The sequence below is a fragment of the Trachypithecus francoisi genome, unplaced genomic scaffold (genome assembly GCF_009764315.1).
Source record: "Trachypithecus francoisi isolate TF-2019V2 unplaced genomic scaffold, Tfra_2.0 Lachesis_group12, whole genome shotgun sequence".
Taxonomy (NCBI): Eukaryota; Metazoa; Chordata; class Mammalia; order Primates; family Cercopithecidae; genus Trachypithecus; species Trachypithecus francoisi.
Genome location: NW_022681457.1, coordinates 113,478,904 through 113,499,481, shown reverse-complemented (window position 1 = coordinate 113,499,481; position 20,578 = coordinate 113,478,904). Strand labels below are relative to the sequence as shown.

The 20,578-nt window shown below is 47.2% G+C and overlaps 1 pseudogene; it reads right to left on the bottom strand.

Annotated features, from left to right (window-relative positions):
* Window positions 1-3,880: 3,880 nt before the first annotated feature.
* Window positions 3,881-4,778, bottom strand: LOC117093955 (annotated as a pseudogene).
* Window positions 4,779-20,578: the final 15,800 nt, after the last annotated feature.

Here is a 20,578-nt window from a genome sequence, read left to right as displayed (position 1 = left end):
ACTACAGGTGCACACACCACACCTGGCTAACTTTTGTAGAAATGGGGTTTCACCATGTTTCCCAGGCTGGTCTCAAACTCCTGAGCCCAAGTTATCCACCTGCCTCAATCTTCCAAAGCACTGAGATTACAGATGTGAGCCACCATGCCCGGCCTACAGGCACTTTTTAAAATTATTATTATTATTATTATTTTTTTTTTTTTTTTGAGACGGAGTCTAGCTCTGTCGCCCAGGCTGGAGTGCAGTGGCGCGATCTCGGCTCACTGCAAGCTCCTCCTCCTGGGTTTATGCCATTCTCCTGCCTCAGCCTCCCGAGTAGCTGGGACTACAGGCGCCCGCCATCTCGCCCGGCTAGTTTTTTGTATTTTTAGTAGAGACGGGGTTTCACCGTGTAGACCAGGATGGTCTCGATCTCCTGACCTCGTGATCCACCCGTCTCGGCCTCCCAAAGTGCTGGGATTACAGGCTTGAGCCACCGCGCCCGGCCAAAATTATTTTTAATTGTGGTAAAATACACACAACATAAAATTTACCATCTTAACCACTTTCAGTGTGGTGCTCAGTGGCATGAAGCACATTCACTTTCTTGCGCAACCCTCACCATCATCCATCTCCAGGACTTTTTCCATCTTACAAAACTGAAACACTGTCCCCAGTAAACAATAACTCCCCATTCCCTGCTCTCTCCAGCCCCTGGCAACCATCATTCTCCTCTCTGTTTCTAGGAATTTGTGTTTTTGAAATAGAAAAACTCTAGCCTGTCATGCAGCCTAGAGTGCAATAGCATGATCTTGGCTCACTGCAACCTCCGCCTCCTGGATTCAAGCGATTCTCCTGCTTCTGCCTCCCAAGGAGCTGGGATTACAAGCACGCATCACCATGCCCAGCTAATTTTTTTTTTTTTTTTTTGGTATTTTTAGGAGAGTCGGGGTTTTGCCATGTTGGCCAGGCTGGTCTCGAACTCCTGACCTCAGGTGATCCACCTCCCTTGGCCTCCCAAAATGCTGGGATTACAGGCGTGAGCCACCGTGCACAGCCAGAATTTCCTTCTTTTTCAAGGCTCATCTTCCATTGTTTGTATACACCACATTGTATTTAGCCTTCCATCTATCAACGGACACTTGAGTTGGATATAATTGGTTTTCTTAGTAATCCCATGTATTTTATCCTATCATTTAAAACTTTATTTTGAAAAAAGGTTCCTGGGCTTCACTAGCTCGTCAGAAGGGTCCTTGTGTAATACACAAAAGGTGAAGAACTCTGGTGAGATAGACTTTAGGAAATAGGCTCAGAGTTCAGGCACTTTTTTTTTTTTTTTGAGACGGAGTCTTGCTGTCGCCCAGGCTGGAGTGCAATGGCGCGATCTCAGCTCACTGCAACCGCCGCCTCCCGCATTCAAGTCATTCTTGTGCCTCAGCCTCCTGAGTAGCTGGGATTACAGGCATATGCCACCACGCCTGGTTAATTTTTGTATTTTTAGTAGATACGGGGTTTCTCCATGTTGGCCAGGCTGGTCTGGAATTCCTGACCTCAGGTGATCTGCCCACCTCGACTTCCCAAAGTGCTGGGATTTCAGGCGTGAGCCACTGCACCCAGCCCAGAGTTCAGACACTTGCCCAGGGTCACCCAACTGGGATTCAAGCCTGACTCAGTCAGACTCAGAGCCCACTGAACGGTATGCTTTTCTTTTCACTGCAAATGATTTAGACTCTGGCTTCTACGGACATTTGGTTTTTTTTTTTCAGATGGGTCCTCCAGAAGCATTGTGAAGGGAATGAAGATACCTCACACCCCAACACGGAAACCCAGGGGATGGACCAGTGCTTGCAGAGGAAGGTCCAGCCCTCTCTCTACTCCCATTCCTTGGGCAGCTCCCACCATGTCTGGGTCTTCCCTCTGCCTCTGTTGAAGCCCCTAACGTGGACCCCAGGGCAACCGTGAGACCCAAAGGGACCCCTGAACACTAGAGGGTGGCAGCAGGACTCCCTTGTGCCCCCCAACAATGTACGTGGGCCTGCAGATCTGGAACAGTGGGGAGCACGCGCCTCGGTATGCAACCCGCCCCCATCTGTGAACATGCAACTAGCTCACTCTCACCAGACAGCTGTAAGAGACCAGGATTCCTAAACCTTGGATGGAGTCAGAGTGACGGTCACATACTTCACTCCCGAGAGAAACTTCTGGGCCTTGTAATTGCTCCAGTCTAGCAAAATGTCCCCCTGTACTGAGATCATTCATGGGTCATGGGAGACCCTCTGGAAAACATGGAAGCTCTCTGACATGACCATGTAATGATTCTTTTTCTCTTTCTCACGAGTGCAAATGGGTAAATAATAGTAGCTAATATTGACTAAGAACTTTTGGCGTGCCAAACACATCAAAAAAAACTTATTTATGGCCAGGTGCAGTGGCTCACACCTGTAATCCCAGCACTTTGGGAGGCCGAGGCGGGTGGATCATCTGAGGTCAGGAGTTTGAGACCAGCCTGACCAACACGGTGAAACCCCGTCTCTACTAAAAATACACAAAAAAATTAGCCAGGCGTGGTGGCAGGTGCCTGTAGTCCCAGCTACTTGGGAGGCTGAGGCAGGAGAATCACTTGAACCCAGCAGGTAGAGGTTGCAGCAAGCCAAGATTCCACTGTATTCCAGCCTGGGCAACAAGAGTGAAATTCTGTCTCAAAATAAATAAATAAATAATAAATAAATAAGATTATTTACGTATTTTTATTATTGTCTCTTTAATTTTTTATCAAAGGTCCCTGTATTAGTCCGCTTTCATGCTGCTAATAAAGATATACCCAAGACTGCAATTTACAAAAGAAAGAGGTTTAATGGACTTACGGTTCCACGTGGCTGGGGAGGCCTCACAATCACGGTGGAAGGTGAAAGGTGTGTCTCATATGGTGGCAGACAAGAGAAGAGAGCTTGCGCAGGGAAACTCCCCCTTTTAAAACCATCAGATCTCGTGAGACTTACTATCACGAGAACAGCATGAGAAGACCTGCCCCCATGATTCCATTACCTCCCACCAGATCCCTCCCACAACATGTGGGAATTCAAGATGAGATTTGGGTGGGGACACAGCCAAACCATATCAGTCCCTTACTGGTCTCACTTCCATGAGTGGCCGTGACCAGGGGAAAAGGGAGAGGGACCAGCTGGCAATGGGAGGGACCATCTCACAACATTCCATTCATACACAGACTAGTATCAAGTCACTACTGTGGCTAGGAGTTGGGAGCACGGGTAGTAGGGGTGTTGTTAAAAAAAATACAGCCCCCTCCCCCAAACTGGGGTCCCTGGGGACACTTTAGTCGGCTTCAACACAAGAGGAAACAGAAGATCAAAATCGGTTTGGGGCTGGATGCAGTGGCTCATGTCTACAATCCTAGCACATTGGGAGGTTGAAGTGGGAGGATCACTTCAGCCTAGGAGTTCAAGACCAGCCTGGGCAACAGAGAAAAACCCTGTCTCTACAAAAAGTATAAAAATTAGCCAGTGTGGTGACACGTAGTCTCAGCTACTTCAGAGGCAGAGGTGGGAGGATTGCTTGAGGCTGGGAGGTCAAGGCTGCAGTGAGCTGTGGTTGCACCACTGCACTCCAGCCTGGGCAACAGAGTTAGATTCTGTCTCAAAATTAAACAACAACAACAACAACAAAAAAGTGGTTTGGGAAGACCAGAAACATCAGGGATGGAGGGAGGAAGAAAATCCAGGTGCTGGGAAGGCCCTGGGGTGGCAGGCTGTTTGGAAGGGATTGCCTTTCCTGTGCTGGGATCCCCCCCAGCACTTCAGGTTTGGCAGGAAGGGGGCAGCCTGCAACCCCCAAGGGCAGGTCTGGGGCTGCCAGATGTTCCAGGCATGGGGCTGGAGGGGATTCACAAAGGCATGCCCTCCAGGGAGATGACAGCGCCACTCCCAGCTTCTCTGCCTGGGTGCCACGGTCCCTGACCTCCTGGTAGCAGTTCACTGTTCATGCTTGATCCCTGTCGACTTCTTTTGTTTTGTGCTTTTTTTTTTTTTTTGAGATGGAGTCTCGTTCTGTTGCCCAGGTTGGAGTGCAGTGGTGTGATCTCTGCTCACTGCAACCTCCGCCTTCTGGGTTTAAGCAATTCTCTTGCCTCAGCCTCCCGACTAGCTAGGATTACAGGCACATGCCACCACACCCAGCTAATTTTTGTATTTTTAGTAGAGATGGGGTTTCACCATGTTGGCCAGGCTGGTCTTGAAGTCCTGACCTCAAGTGATCCACCCGCCTTGGCCTCCCAAAGTGCTGGGATTACAAGCGTGAGCCACCAGGTCTGGCCCCTGTCAGCTTCTCAATGGCATCCTTAGAGCTGGCATAGATCATTTTGCCCTTAAGGGCTGCAGACTCAGGGGCCCAGAAGATAAACACCAGGACCTCCTTGCTCTCCTTGGTTTCATGGGTTCCATCCCCTCAGAGGACACAGCAGCAGTCTTTGTCTGGCAGCACCTTGGCAAAGGTGGTATAGGGGTCGTCAACGGTCCAACCCACGTCACCCACCAGGGTCTCCTTGCCCTCCTCCAGGGCAATGTTCTTCTCACCCTCACTCAGGCAGAAGAGCAGCACCGTTTTCCTGTGCTTCTTCACCTCCTCTGGCGTTGAAGATTTGCCTACCATCATGTCAGTGAACACCTTGATGACACCATCAGAGATATCCACACCAGAGGCCATGTTTTCAGAAACGAAAAGGAGATAGCAGCCAGGTGCCATGGCTCACGTCTGTAATCCCAGGTTTGGAAGGCCAAGGCAGGAGGATCGCTTGAGCCCAGAAGTTTGAGATCAGTCCAGGCAATATGGCAAGACCTGGTCTCTACAAAAAAATTTTAAAAAAAAATTAGTCTGGAATGGTGGCATGCACCTGTAGGCCCAGCAACTTGGGAGGCTGAGAGGGAGGATTGCTTGAGTCCAGGAGATTGAGGTTGCAGTGAGCCATGTTCATGCCACTGCACTCCAGCCTGAGCAACAGAGTGAGCCTGTGTCTCAAAAACAACAGCCAAAAAACAAAAAGAAAAGAAAAAAGAAAGAAAAGAAAACGAAGGCTGGGCATGGTGGCTCATGCCTGTAATCTCAGCACTTTAAACGAGGCAGAGGTGGGTGGATCACTTGAGGTCAGGAGTTTGAGACCAGCCTGGCCAACATGGTGAAACCCCATCTCTACTAGAAATATAAAAATTAGCCTGGCGTGGTGGAACGTATTTGTAATCTCAGCTACTCAGGAGTCTGAGGCATAAGAATTGGTCAAACCTGGAAGGCTGAGGTTGCAGTGAGCCAAGATTGCACCACCGGACTCCAGCCTGCACAACAGAGTGAGACTTTGTGGGGAGGGGAGGGGTGGGGAGGGGAGGGAAAGGGAGGGGAAGGAAAAGAAAAGGAGATGGCAAGGAGAGCCAGAGAAGAGGAGAGCTGCTGAGGCAGCTGCCAGGGTCTGACTGAACCAAGCACTTTAATTGTCCCCATAACCCTATGATATGAGGTCCATACTCTTCCTACACCCATTTTACAGAGGAGGAAATAGAGCCCTAGAGCTGTTAGTGATTTGGAAGAAGTCTCAACTCTGGTGGGTGACTTGAACTTGGCCCCACGTGTTCTGGATGAGGCAAGTTACACCAAGACCTATGTGTCTCTTTTCCAGAACATATGCCTCAAGTTGCAGCAAAGGAGGGAGGCATGTATGGAAATGTCTGCAACTTCTTTGTTAAAATGTTTTTTCACCTTGTTTAGAAAACATACTAGTTTGATTTAAAGAAGCAAATCAACAGTTAAGAGCTCAGATTCCAGAAATATTCAAACTCGGGAGATATCAGAGAAATGCAAATGAAAATGACATTATGAGAGAGAATTTTACACTCATCACAAAGGTAACAATTAGGAAGGTGGGAATGAGACGGGTGGAGGATTGGCCAGGCTGTGCAGACAGGCAGGAGAGCCAGGAGCTAAGAGCCCAGGTGCCGTAGCCAGTCTGGGGTGGAGCTCAAAGCCCATCCTGGCATTTCTGAGCTGGTTTCCTCACCTGAAAAATGGAGACAATATTATAAAATTGTTGTGAGGATTCAAGCAACCATCGACATCAAGTGCTGGGAATGGTGTCTATGCTGAATAAGGGATCTGAACCCAGCGCCGGCCACTGTAAGCTCCCAGAGGGAAGGGACTTTTCCTGGCTCCTTTGCTATATCCTCAGTGTCTAGAATAACTGAGCACAGGGACAATCACCAGGGAAACCAGCAAGTAAACTATGGTGGAGTCATACTATTCACTATCCCATACACTGCAGCAGTTAGAAGCAATCACCTGGTGCCAGGGTTGGTGAACTTTTCTGTTAAAGAATAGATAACACTTTGAGAGGCCGAGGCAGGCAGATCACCTGAGGTTAGGAGTTTTAGACCAGCCTGGCCCACATGATGAAACCCTGTCTCTACTAAAAATACAAAAATTAGGCCAGGTGCGGTGGCTCACACCTGTAACCCTAGCACTTTGGGAGGCCGAGACGGGTGGATCATCTGAGATCAGGAGTTCGAGACCAGCCTGGCCAACAAAGTGAAACCTCGTCTCTACTAAAAAATACAAAACTAAGCCAGGTGTGGTGGCACATGCCTGTAATCCCAGCTACTCAGGAGGCTGAGGAAGGAGAATCACTTGAACCTGGGAGGTGGAGGTTACAGTGAGCCGAGATCGTGCCACTGCACTCCAGCCTGCACCACGGGAGTGAGACTCCATCTCAAAAGGAAAAAAAAAAAAAAATTGGCTAGGTGTTGTCGGGGGGCGACTGTAGTCCCAACTACTCAGGAGGCTGAGGCATGAGAATCACTTGAACCTGGGAGGTGGAGGTTGCAGTGAGCCAAGAGTGTGCCACTGCATTCCAGCCTGGGTGACAGAGCAAGCGTCTGTTTCAAAAAAAATAGACCAGGTGTGGTGGCTCACGCCTGTAATCCCAGCACTTTGGGAGGCCAAGCAAGGTGGGTGGATCTCTTGAGCTCACATGTTCCAGACCAGCCTGGGCAACAAGAAAACCAGCTGAAAACAGGAAGACCAGCCTGGGAAAACCCTGTCGCTACAAAAATTATAATAATTAGCCAAGTGTGGTGGTGTACACCTGTAGTTTCAGCTACCTGGGAGGCTGAAGTGGGAGGATAACCTGAATCCGGAAAAGTCAAGGCTACAGTGAGCTGTGATCACATCACTGCACTCCAGCCTGGGTAACAGAGGGAGACTCTGTCTCAGAAAAATAAATAAATAAAATAAAATGACCAATCTGCTTTAAAAAAAAAAAACCAACAATTATTTTATTTTATTTATTATTTTTTCTTGAGATGGAGTCTCTCTCTGTTGCCAGGCTGCAGTGCAGTGCAACCTCTGACTCTCTGCAACCTCCGACTCCCTGGTTCAAGCTATTCTCCTGCCTCAGCCTCCCAAGTAGCTGGGATTACAGGCACGCGCCACCACACCCAGCTAATTTTTGTGTTTTTAGTAGAGACGGGGTTTCACCATGTTGGCCAGGATAGTCTCAATCTCCTGACCTCGTGATCCGTCCGCCTCGGCCTCCCAAAGTGCTGGGATTGCAGGCGTGAGCCACGGAGCCCTGCCAGATAGTAAATATTTTAGGCTTTGCAGACCACAAAGTCACTGTTACAACCTTAGATGATATGCAAATGAGTGGGTGGGGCTGTTTTGAAACCTTTATGGACATTGAAATGTGAACTCCATGTTATTTTCTTTTTCTTTTTTTTTTTTGAAACAGACTCTACTCTGTCGCCCAGGCTGGAGTGCAGCGGTGCAATCTTGGCTCACTGCAACCTCCACCTCCCGGATTCAAGCAATTCTTGTATCTCAGCCTCCTGAGTAGCTGGGATTATAGATGCACACCACCATGCTCAGCTAATTTTCGTATTTTTAATAGAGATGGATTTTACCATGTTGGCCAAGCTGGTCTTGAATTCCTGGCTTCAAGTGATCCTACCACCTTGGCCTCCCAAAGTGCTGGGATTACAAGTGTGAGCCACCACGCCCAGGCTCCATGTCATTTTAATGTGTCACAAAATATGATTCTTCTTTTGATTTTTTACCCTAGTCATTTAAAAATTAGCTCGCTGACTGTACAGAAACTGCCATGCCCCAGATTTGGCCTATGGGCCATAGTCTGCTGAATCCTATTCTAGGGCTACAACCCAGAGAAATTTTTTTTTTTTTTTTTTTTTCTGAGACAGCGTCTTGCTCTGTCTCCCAGGCTGAAATACAGTGACACTGTCAGAGCTCACCGAAGCCTTAACTTTCTGGGCTTAAGTAATGCTCCTACCTCAGCCTCCAAGGTAGCTGGGACTACAGGCTCACAACACTACATCTGGCTAATTTTTGTTTTGTTTTGTTTTGTTTCTTCAAGACAGAGGCTGTCACCCAGGCTGGAGCGCAGTGGCACAATCTCAGCTCACTGCAACCTCCACCTCCCCGGTTCAAGCAATTCTCGTGCCTCAGCCTCCCAAGTAGCTGGGATTACAGGTGTGTGCCACCATGCGCAGCTAATTTTCAGTAGAGTTGGGGTTTCGCCATGTTGGCCAGGCTGGTCTCGACTCCTGGCCTCAAGTGATCCACCTGTCTCAGCCTCCCAAAGTGCTAGGATTATAGGCATGAGCCACCACACCCGGCCACTTTTTGTATTTTTAGTAGAGATGAGGTTTTGCTATGTTGCCCAGGCTGGCCTCCAACTCCTGAGGTCAAGCAATCATCCCACCTTGGCCTCCCAAAGTGCTGGGATTACAAGTGTGAGCCACTATGCCTGGCCAACAAATTCTTTTTTTTTTTTTTTTTTTTTTTGGAGATGGAGTCTTGCTCTGTCACACGCCCGCCACCACGCCTGGCTAATTTTTTGTATTTTTAGTAGAGATGGGGTTTCATCATCTTGGCCAGGCTGGTCTTGAACTCCTGACCTCAGGTGATCCACCCTCCTCAGCCTCCCAGAGTGCCGGGATTACGGAGTTAAGTCACTGTGCCTGGCCAACACATTCTTAAAATACAACAAACAAAGCCGGTGATCATGGACAGAATGAGGGTTGGAGAGAGATAATCATGCATCCTTGCTTTCCAGGGACAGATAGTTGACCCTAAGTTGTCCCAGTAATTAATAGCCTCTCCGTCACTCTCAAAAATCCCAGATTGAATTTGCTCCCTGGCCCCAGTTAAACCATCATTCTATTTATATAAATTAAACACATACGTTCCCTAGAGTATCCCCAACCTCTGGAGCACTGGTCAGCAATTTTCTTTTTTCTGTAAAGGGCCAGACGGTCAGTATTTTCGGCTTTGTGCCATACAATCTCTGCTGTAACTATTCAATTCTGCCAATGTGGCATGAAAGCAACCAGAGATGTACATAAAAAATGAGCATGGGCCAGGTGCAGTGGCTCACGCCTGTAATCCCAGCACTTTGGGAGGCCAAGGCAGATGGATCATCTGAGGTCATGAGTTCGAGACCAGCCTGGTCAACATGCAGAAACCCCATCTCTACTAAAAATACAAAAATTAGCCAGGCGTGATGGCGCATACCTGTAATCCCAGCTACTCAGGAGGCTGAGGAAGGAGAATCGCTTGAACCCAGGAGGCGGAGGTTGCAGTGAGCCGAGATCACACCACTGCACTCCAGCCTGGGCAACAGAGGGAAACTCCGTCTTGAAAAACACAAACAAAAAAATGAGCGTGGCTGTACACCAGTAAAACTTAGACATGGATACTGACATTTGAATTTCATATAATTTTCCGGTGTCACAAAACAGTATTCTTTTGATTTTTTTTTCCAGCCATTTAAAAATGTAAAAACTGGCCGGGTGCATTGGCTCTTGCCTGTAATCCCAACACCTTGGAAGGCCGAGGCAGGCAGATCACTTGAGGTCAGGAGTTGGAGACCAGCCTGGCAAACATGGTGAAACTCCGTCTCTACTAAAAATACAAAAAAAAAAAAATTAGCCGGGTGTGGTGGCAGGCGCCTGTAGTCCCAGCTACTGGGGAAGCTGAGGCAGGTGAATCACTTGAACCCAAGAGGCGAAAGTTGCAGTAAGCTGAGATGGCACCATTGCACTCCAGCCTGGGCAACAGGGTGAAACTCTATCTCAAAAAAGAAAAAAAAAAAAAAATATATATATATAAACGATTTTTAGCTTGTAGGTTGTATAAAATCTGTCAATGGGCTGTGGTTTGTTGCTCCCTGATGTAGAGTAACACCTGTCACCATGGTAGATGCTGAATAAATGTCTGGTTATTGCTACACATGCAGATTTAAAGACAGATGAACACCCTGGTGAGGGCCTAGGAGGGGGAGGGGAGAGGGATTAGGGGTTGGGAGTAACTGGAGAAAATAATGAAATAGGTCAGGCACGGTGGCACATGCCTAGAATCCCAGCACTTTGGGAGGCCATGGCAGGAGGATCACTTGAGCCCAGGAGTTAGAGACCAGCCTGGGCAACACGGTGAAACCCCGTCTCTACAAAAAGTACAAAAATTAGCCGGGCATGGTGGTGTATGCCTGCAATCTCAGATACTGGGGAGGCTGAGGTGGGAGAATTGCCTGAATCCAGGAGGCGGAGTTTGCAGTGAGCTGAGATAGCGCCACTGCACGCCAACTTGGGTGACAGAGAAACTCTGTCTCAAAAACAAAAAGAAAATAATGAAATAAAATAAGCCAGGCTTTGCCCAGGCTGAGGACGGTGGTGGGCCATGAACTGAGGAGGGCGATAAACTCCACTCTGCTCCTGAGGCCCGAAAAGAAAAAAGAAAGTGAGAGCTCCAGGAAGAGAAAACCTACATTTTTTTTTTTTTTTTTTTTTAAGGCAGGGTCTTGAACTGTCATCCAGGCTGGAGGTGGCACAATCATGGCTCACTGCAGCCTTGACCTCCTGGGCAAACAATCTTCCTGCTTCAGCCTCCTGAGTAGCTTGGATCACAAGCAGATGCCACCACGCCAAGCTAATTTTTAAATTTTTTGTAGAGATGGAGGTCTTATTATATTGCCCAGACTGGTCTACAACTCCTGGGCTCAAGCGATCCTCCTACCTTGGCCTCCCAAAGTACTGGTATTACAGGTGTGAGGCACCACCCCCAGCCTAGATTTGAAACTCGGACACTGCTCTCACTATCTGGTGACCTTGGGTAAGTTGAACCTCTAGAAGGTTCTTTATAAAATAGGACTAAATGTGGTACCTACTTCATTGGCCTACTAGGGATTAAAGAAATCTATACAGATAATATGTTCAGAACAGTGTCTGGCATTTAGTAAGTGGTGTTACAATGTTGTGGTTGTTTTCTATAAAGAGCAGAGAGCAAATTGTCCCCCGGGTTCCAAATAAGGAGACTGATTAGAGGTGATTAGGAGTATGGGCTCTGGAACCAAGGACCTCAGCTTTGCCACAGACTGGCTATGTGACTCTGGCCAAGTTACTTGGCCTTTCTGTGCCTCAGTTTCCTCAGAGAAGGTCAATAGTAGTAGCACTTGGTAAATAGAGTTGAGGTAAGAATTAAATTAGCCAACTCTGAGCCTGGTATATAAATGCTCAAATAAATCATTTTTGACCAAAGTTATCACTTTGGTCGCACAATTTCTGCCCAAGGGGAAATAATAAAAGGAGTCAAAACAACATTCTCCTGTGAAATATTCCAACAGGTCCAAGGAGTTGGGCTACGGATTTTGGGCAAAGGGAAGATAGCCTCTAATGTGAAAGGAAGACCCAAAAATGCCAGGCGCAGTGACTCACGCCTGTAATCTCAACACTTTGGGAGGCTGATGCAGATGGCTTACCTGAGTTCAGGAGTTTCAGACCAGCCTGGCCAACATGGTGAAACCCCGTCTCTACTAAAAACACAAAAATTAGCCAGGCGTGGTGGTGGGTGCCTGCAGTGCAGCTACTCAAGAGGCTGAGGCAGGAGAATCGCTTGAACCCGGTAGGCAAAGGTTGCAGTGAGCCGAGATCATGCCACTGCACTCAAGCCTGGGTGACAGAACAAGGTTACATATCAAAAAAAAAAAAAAAAAAGAATAAATAAATATAACAATAATAAAAATATTGAAAGTAAAATTGGGGAAATTTCACAGAAAGTAGAATTTTAAAATTGTAACAAAGGAAAAAAGATTTTCTTTTTTTTTTTTTTTTGAGATGGAGTCTTGCTGTGTCGCCCAGGCTGGAGTGCAGTGGCGTGATCTCGGCTCACTGCAAGCTCCGCCTCCCGGGTTCACGCCATTCTCCCGCCTCAGCCTCCGAGTAGCTGGGACTACAGGCACCCACCACCACGCCCGGCTAGTTTTTTGTATTTTTAGTAAAGACGGGGTTTCACCATGTTAGCCAGGATGGTCTTGATCTCCTGACCTCGTGATCCACCCACCTCGGCCTCCCAAAGTGCTGGGATTACAGGCTTGAGCCACCGCGCCCGGCTGAAAAAAGATTTTCAAAAATGATGCATCATTGTAGAAAAGTCAATAGCTAACAAGAATTTCAGAAAGAGAAAACCAAGGAATCACTGGGGAAAAAGTTGTCAAAGAAATAATACAACAAACTTTCCCAGAATTGAAGGACAAAAATCTTTATAATGAAAAGATCACCATATGCCCAGAACAATGAATGAAAGAAGACCTTCAGGAAGACAAAGTCATCATCTTCAATTTCTTTTTTTTTTTTGAGACAGAGATTTGCTCTTGTTGCCCAGGCTGGAGTGCAATGGCACAATCTCAGCTCACTGAGACCTCCACCTCCTGGGTTCAAGCGATTCTCCTGCCTCAGCCTCCCAAGTAGCTGGGATTACAGGTATGTGCCACCATGCCCGGCTAATTTTGTATTTTTAGTAGAGATGGGGTTTCACCATGTTGGTTAGGCTGGTCTCGAACTCCTGACCTCAGTTGATCCACCCACCTTAGCCTCCCAAAGTGCTGGTATTACAGGCGTGAGTCATCGAGCCGGGCTCTTTTTTTTTTTTTTTTAAGACTAGTCAAGTGCAGTAGTGAGAAAAGGGGAAAGAAAACAATAAGATGTTAGATCCGTAACTGATCAACTGAGATAACTCACTACCTTCAGACCAGCCCATCTTGAATTTCAGAAAATGGATGATAAGGTAAGATCACAAAAGAGTCCAGAGAGAAAATGCAGATTACATGAATGACCAAGAATGCAATGGACTTCTTAACAGCAATAAGAGAAGCTAGGGGTCAGGAGAAAACTATCTTCTCAGTGTTGAGTATGAATGACTTTCAACCTAAAATTCTATATACAACTGGACTATCAATGACATGCAAATGGAATAAGACCATTTTCAGACATGTAAGGAAGTCCCCAGGATGACAACTGATACAATTTCCATCAAGCAATCTGGGAAAGGAGGCACGAAGACTCCAAGAAATAAAAAAATAAAAATTACAAACTATCTGGCTGGGCACAGTGGCTCTTGCCTGTAATCCCAGCACTTTGGGAGGCCAAGGTGGGTGGATCACTTGAGGTTAGGAGTTCAAGACCAGCCTGACCAACATGGTGAAACCCCATCTCTACTAAACAAAGTACAAAATTAGTCAGGTGTGCGTTGGGAGGCTGAGGCAGGAGAATCACTTGAACCCGGGAGGCAGAGGTTGCAGTGAGCCAAGATTGTGCCACTGCACTCCAGCCTGGGCAACAGAGCAAGACTCCATCTCAAAAAAAAAAAAAATTACAAACTATCTGACAGATTTGACTATGAAAAAAACCTTATTCAAGACATTTAAACAGATTTTGGGGGGCATAAAATGATTATTTAGATGTTCAAAGAGAACAAAGCAAATCAATAAGCAAGGCACCGGGCACAGTGGCTCATGTCTGTAATCCCAGCACTTTGGGAGGCCGAAGCAGGCGGATCACCTGAGGTTGGGAGTTCGAGATCACCCTGACCAACATGGAGAAACCCCGTCCCTATTAAAAATACAAAATTAGGCAGGTGTGGTGGCACATGCCTGTAATCCCAGCTGCTCAGGAGGCTGAGGCAGAATTACTTGAACCCAGGAGGTGGAGGCTGCAGTGAGTCGGAGATCACGCCATTGCACTCCAGCCTAGGCAACAAGAACAAAACTCCGTCTCAAAAAAAAAAAAAAAAAAAAAAAAAGGAAAGAAAAAGCAAGGCAATTATTAACTCCAGGAAAAAGTAAAGTTGCACAAGAAAAGATAAAACTTGTCTTGGTCATGAACGCAATTTATGTAGTCATAATAATGAAAGCATTAAATGTGTATTTAACCAAAAATGATGATATTAGGTATCAGTATATATATATATATATATTTTTTTTTTTTTTTTTTTTTCTTTTGAGACAGTCTTGCTCTGTTGCCCAGGCTGGAGTGCAGTGGCCGGATCTCAGCTCACTGCAAGCTCCGCCTCCGGGTTCCTGCTATTCTCCTGCCTCAGCCTCCCGAGTAGCTGGGACTACAGGCACCCGTCACCACGCCCGGCTAGCTTTTTGTATTTTCTTTTTTAGTAGAGATAGGGTTTCACCGTGTTAGCCAGGATGGTCTCTATCTCCTGACCTCGTGATCCGCCCGTCTCGGCCTCCCAAAGTGCTGGGATTACAGGCTTGAGCCACCGCGCCCGGCCAGGTATCAGTATATTAAGAGGATGGAGGAAATGATAATGAAGTGTGAGCTAAAAAACCCTCATTAGACATAATAGGAAATCAATAGATACTTTCAAAATTGAATAACCAAAATATTGCAGGATAAGGCCAGGCACAGTGGCTCATACCTGTAACTCCAACACTTTGGGAGGCCAAGGTTGAACCCAGGAGTTTGAGACCAGCCTGGGAAACATGGCAAAACCCTATCTCTAGCAAAAACACAAAAATTAGCCAGGCATGGTGGCGCATGTCTGTATTCCCAGCTACTGGGGAGGCTGAGGTGGGAGGATGGCTTGAGCCCGGGAGGCAGAGGTTGCAGGGAGCTGAGATCGAGACACTGCACTCTAGCCTGGGTGACAGAGCAAGACACCATCTCAAAACAAAATTTTTAATTGCAGGATAAATTTATTATTTTAAAAGATGAAAGTATACCCATAAGAAACAACTAAAAGAATGGTTACTTCTGATAAGAGATATGGAAGGGGCTGGGGAGAACAAGAGACTGCAGTTTTTTTGTTATTTGTGTTTTTGTACTAACTGGTTTTTTACAAAAATAATTTTAAAAACCCAAGATCTAGAACAAATAAAGGAGGCATACCTTAATTTTGGCAGCTAGGATGCTTAAATTAAAAGAAAAGTAAATCATGATAAAATAAAAATATCTAACCTTAGTATCATATTAGTTTATATTAGTTTACCTTTCTTTTTTTTTTTTTTTTTTTTTTTGAGGCGGAGTCTGGCTCTGTAGCCCAGGCTGGAGTGCGGTGGCCGGATCTCAGCTCACTGCAAGCTCCGCCTCCCAGGTTTACGCCATTCTCCTGCCTCCGCCTCCCAAGTAGCTGGGACTACAGGCGCCCGCCTCGTCGCCCGGCTAGTTTTTTGTATTCTTTAGTAGAGACGGGGTTTCACCGTATTAGCCAGGGTGGTCTCGATCTCCTGACCTTGTGATCCGCCCGTCTCAGCCTCCCAAAGTGCTGGGATTACAGGCTTGAGCCACTGCGCCCGGCCTAGTTTACCTTTCAAAAGTGCTTGTGGGCCGGGTGCTGTGGCTCATGCTTGTAATCCCAGCACTTTGGGTGGTTGAGGAGGGCAGATCGCTTGAGTTCATGAGTTTAGGATCAGGCTGGGAAACATGGCAAAACCCCATCTCTACCAGAAATACAAAATAAAAAAACCAAACAGCCGGGTGTGGTGGTTTGTGCCTGTAGTTCCAGCTACTAGGGAGGCTGAAGTAAGAGGATGGCTTGAGCCCATGAGGTGGAGGTAGTGGTGAGCCAAGATTGCGCCACTGCACTCCAGCCTGACCAATAGAGCCAGACCTTGTCTCAAAAAACAAGGCCGGCGCAGTGCTCATGCCTATAATCCCAGCACTTTGGGAGGCCGAGGCGGGTGGTTCACCTGAGGTCAGAAGTTCGAAACCAGCCTGACCAACATGGTGAAACCCCATCTCTACTAAAAATACAAAAATTAGCTGGGTGTGGTGGCGCATGCCTGTAATCCCAGCTACTTGGGAAGCTGAGGCAGGATAATTGCTTGAACCTGGGAGGCCGAGGTTGCAGTGAGCTGAGATCACATCATTGCACTCCAGCCTAGGTGACAAGAGTGAAACTCCATCTCAAAAAAATAAACAAGGCCGGGCGCGGTGGCTCAAGCCTGTAATCCCAGCACTTTGGGAGGCCGAGGCGGGCGGATCACGAGGTCAGGAGATCGAGACCCTCCTGGCTAACACGGTGAAACCCCGTCTCTACTAAAAATACAAAAAACTAGCCGGGCGCGGTGGTGGGCGCCTGTAGTCCCAGCTACTCGGAGGCTGAGGCGGGAGAATGGCTGGAACCCGGGAGGCGGAGCTTGCAGTGAGCCGAGATCGCGCCACTGCACTCCAGCCTGGGCGACACAGTGAGACTCCGTCTCAAAAAAAAAAAAAAAAAATAAAAAAAAAAAAAATAAAAATAAACAAACAAAAAAATGCTTCTGACAACAACCTAATGCCCAGATTCTGATTTCTAAATCGTTTTTCCCACTATAAGAAACCAGAGATTGGCAGGGCACAATGGCTCACACCTGTAATCCCAGAACCTTGGGAGGCCAAGGTAGGCAGATCATGAGATCAGGAATTCGAGACCAGCCTGGCCAACATGGTGAAACCCTGTCTCTACTAAAAATACAAAAATTAGCCAGGTGTGGTGTCATGCACCTGTAATTCCAGCTATTCAGGAGGCTGAGGCAGGAGAATTACTTGAACCTGGGAGGCAGAGGCTGCAGTGAGCTGAGATCGAGCCATTGCACTCCGGCCTGGGTGACAGAGCAAGACTTCATTTAAAAAAAAAAAAAAATAGATCCTTTGAGGAATGGCTGATTCCAGGGATACAGCAGGGAAAATATAAGACAAGCCTGGTACATCTTGTTGGGCCAGAAGGCAAGAACATGCTCAAAGGCTAATAGAGACACATGCAATGGACTTAGAGTAAGTTTAAAGGGTTTCCACAGAGCCTGAGTAAAATAATTTGATCATCAGAAACATTAATGACTATAACCTATTTTGAAACATTAAATAAATAAAAATGCAAGAGTTCATAGTGACTATTTTATTATCCTTATTATTTTTTTTTTTTTTTTTTTTTTTTTTGAGACAGGGTCTCACTCTGCCTCCTAGGCTGGAGTGCAGTGGCACAATCTCGGCTCACTGACTGCAACCTTCCCCTCCTGGCTCAACTGATTCTCCCACCTCAGCCTCCCAAGTAGCTGGGACTACAGGTGTGTACCACCACATCTGGCTAATTTTTAAATTTTTTGTAGAGATGGGGTCTCCCTATGTTGTGCAGGCTGGTCTTGAACTCCTGGGCTCGAGCAATCCACCTGCCTCAGCTTCCAAAGTGCTAGGATTATAGGCATCAGCCACTGCACCCAGCCATGACTATTTTTAAACAAGAAAAAAATACGATTTATTTGTCACTATTGGAGGTGATTATTGTGGTCAATCTATCCTGAATATTAATTAAGCAGTTAGAAGGTACTGTGGTTCATTTCCAGCTGATGAAGGAAAATTCTTTACAAAAGAATGTAGAAGTACCGGTGAGGAGTTGACTCATGCTAGTAATCCCAGCACTTTGGGAGGCCAAGGCAGGAGGATCGCTTAGAGTCAAGAACATGAGACCAGCCTGGGCAACATAGGAAGACCCCGTCTCTACAAAAAATTTTAAAAATAAAAAAAATAGCCGGGCGCGGTGGCTCAAGCCTGTAATCCCAGCACTTTGGGAGGCCGAGACGGGCAGATCACGAGGTCAGGAGATCGAGACCATCCTGGTTGACACGGTGAAACCCCGTCTCTACTAAAAAATACAAAAAATCTAGCCGGGCAAGGTGGCAGGCACCTGTAGTCCCAGCTACTCGGGAGGCTGAGGCAGGAGAATGGCATAAACCCGGGAGGCGGAGCTTGCAGTGAGCTGAGATCCGGCCACTGTACTCCATCCTGGGTGACAGAGCGAGACTCCATCTCAAAAAAACAAAATTAAAAATAAAAATAAAAATTAAAAAAATGAGCCAGATATTGTGGTGCACTTGTAGCCCCAGCTACTCTGGAGGATGAGGCAGGAGGATCGCTTGAGCCCAGGAGGTCAAGGCTGTGGTAAGCCATGATCACACCACTGCACTCCAGGGCGGCAGAGTTAGACCCTATCCTTAAAAAAAATAAAAATAAAAACAGACCGGGTGTGGTGGCTCACCCCTGTAATTCCAACACTTTGGGAGGCCAAGGCAGGTGGATCACAAGGTCAGGAGTCTGAGACCAGCCTGGCCAAGATGGTGCAACCCCGTCTCTACTAAAAATACAAAAATTAGCTGGGTGCAGTGGCAGGCACCTGTAGTCTCAGCTACTCGGGAGGCTGAGGCAGGAGAATCACTTGAACCCAGGAGGCGGAGGTTTCCGTGAGCCGAGATCGTGCCACTGCACTCTAGTCTGGGCAACAGAGCAAGACTCCGTCTCAAAAATAAATAAATAAATATATATATATATATATATATAATATACACACACACACACACACATATACACACACACATATATATAATTATTGCCCTGGTATTTCTTTCAGTTTTTTGTTTGTTTGTTTGTTTGTTTTTTTGAGACAGTTTCATTCTTGTTGCCCAGGCTGGAGTGCAATGGTGCGATCTTGGCTCACTGCAACCTCTGCCTCCTGGGCCACAATGCCCTGCTAATTTTTCATATTTTTAGTAGAGATGAGGTTTGACGATGTTGGCCTTGAACTCCTGACCTCAGGTGATCCACCCACCTCAGCCTCCCAAAGTGCTGGGATTCCAGGCATGAGCCACGGCGCCCCCCCCAGCCTTCTTTCAGTTTCCAGGAATGTTGTATAGCTTCGTCCTGTTCACCTCATGGAGCTGATGAGCTGGGAGAATTCAAGGGAGGTAATGGAAGGGAAGAAGGTAAGTCCCCAAGTGACCCAGTTGAAAACTGGGGCCTGGACCAGGCACAGTGGCTCACGCCTGTAATCCCAGCACTTTGGGAGGCCGAGGTGGGAGGATCGCTTGAGGTCAGGAGTTTGAGACCAGCCTGGCCAACATGGTGAAACCTCGTCTCTATGAAAAATACAAAAATTAGCCAGGTGTGGTGGTACACACCTGTAGTCCCAGCTACTTGGGAGGCTGAGGCAGGAAAACAGCTTGAACCCGGGAGGCAGAGGTTGCAGTGAGCGGAGATTGTACCATTGGATTCCGCCTGGGCAACACAGCAAGACTCTGTGTTGAAAAAAAAAAAAGTTGCATTTCAAACAACTTTTGACAATCAGTGCTGTAAAGCTGAATCCCAGAGGTAACTGAGACAGGAGCAGGGGATCTATGGTCCAGCCTCCCTCTGGCCCTATAATTCTCTTCCTGATTGAGTTACTTACATTCTTCAAGAGAGTTTTTGCTTGTCCTCCCAACTCGCCTGAAAACTTCTAGGGAGAAGGGCCAGCCTTTGGGGTTGTGCTCCTGTGTGACCTATCCCTAGGAGATTCTGCACACCCGGTTCTGCCCACTTGCAGCCAGCGTCCAGGACTCCACAACACTACCCACAATAATTACCTCGGTCTCAGTCTTGTCGCAGACAGTGGCCAGTGTGGTGGACATAGTGCAGAGGTTTAGGTTCTGACCAACCTGGGACAGCAATTTATGGGCTAGGTGACATCCTTGAGCAACTGTATGACCTCAGGCCTGTCATATGGTCTCTGAGCCTCAGGTTTTTCTTCTGTAAAATGGGAGTGATAAAACCAACTTCTCTGATGGGTATGGTGGCTCTTGCCTGTAATCCCAGCACTTTGGGAGGCTGAGGCAGGTGGATCGCTTGAGCTCACGAGTTGGAGGTCAGCCTGGGCAACATGTCAAGACCCTGTCTCTACAAAAAATACAAAAAATTGGCTGAGTGTGGTGGTGTGCACCTGTGGTCCAAGCTACTCGGCAGGCTAAGGTGAGAGGATCCTTTGAGCCCTGGAGTTGGAGGTTGCAGTGAGCCGAGGTCACCGCACTGCACTCTAGCCTGGGTGACAGAGTAAGACCCCATCTTAAATAAATAAAGTACTTTGTGTAAACATTTGTAACTGTAATTCATTGAATGTGATACATGTATATACAAAGAAACATAAATCGTTGTCAGTTAAATTATGACACATCATCATCAACTGGAACTGGAACTGAAATCACATACTAACTTTAGAAATGTGAAACAAAGGCCGGGCGCGGTGGCTCAAGCCTGTAATCCCAGCACTTTGGGAGGCCGAGACGGGCGGATCACGAGGTCAGGAGATCGAGACCATCCTGGCTAACACGGTGAAACCCCGTCTCTACTAAAAAATACAAAAAACTAGCCGGGCGAGGTGGCGGGCGCCTGTAGTCCCAGCTGCTCGGGAGGCTGAGGCAGGAGAATGGCGTGAACCCGGGAGGCAGAGCTTGCAGTGAGCT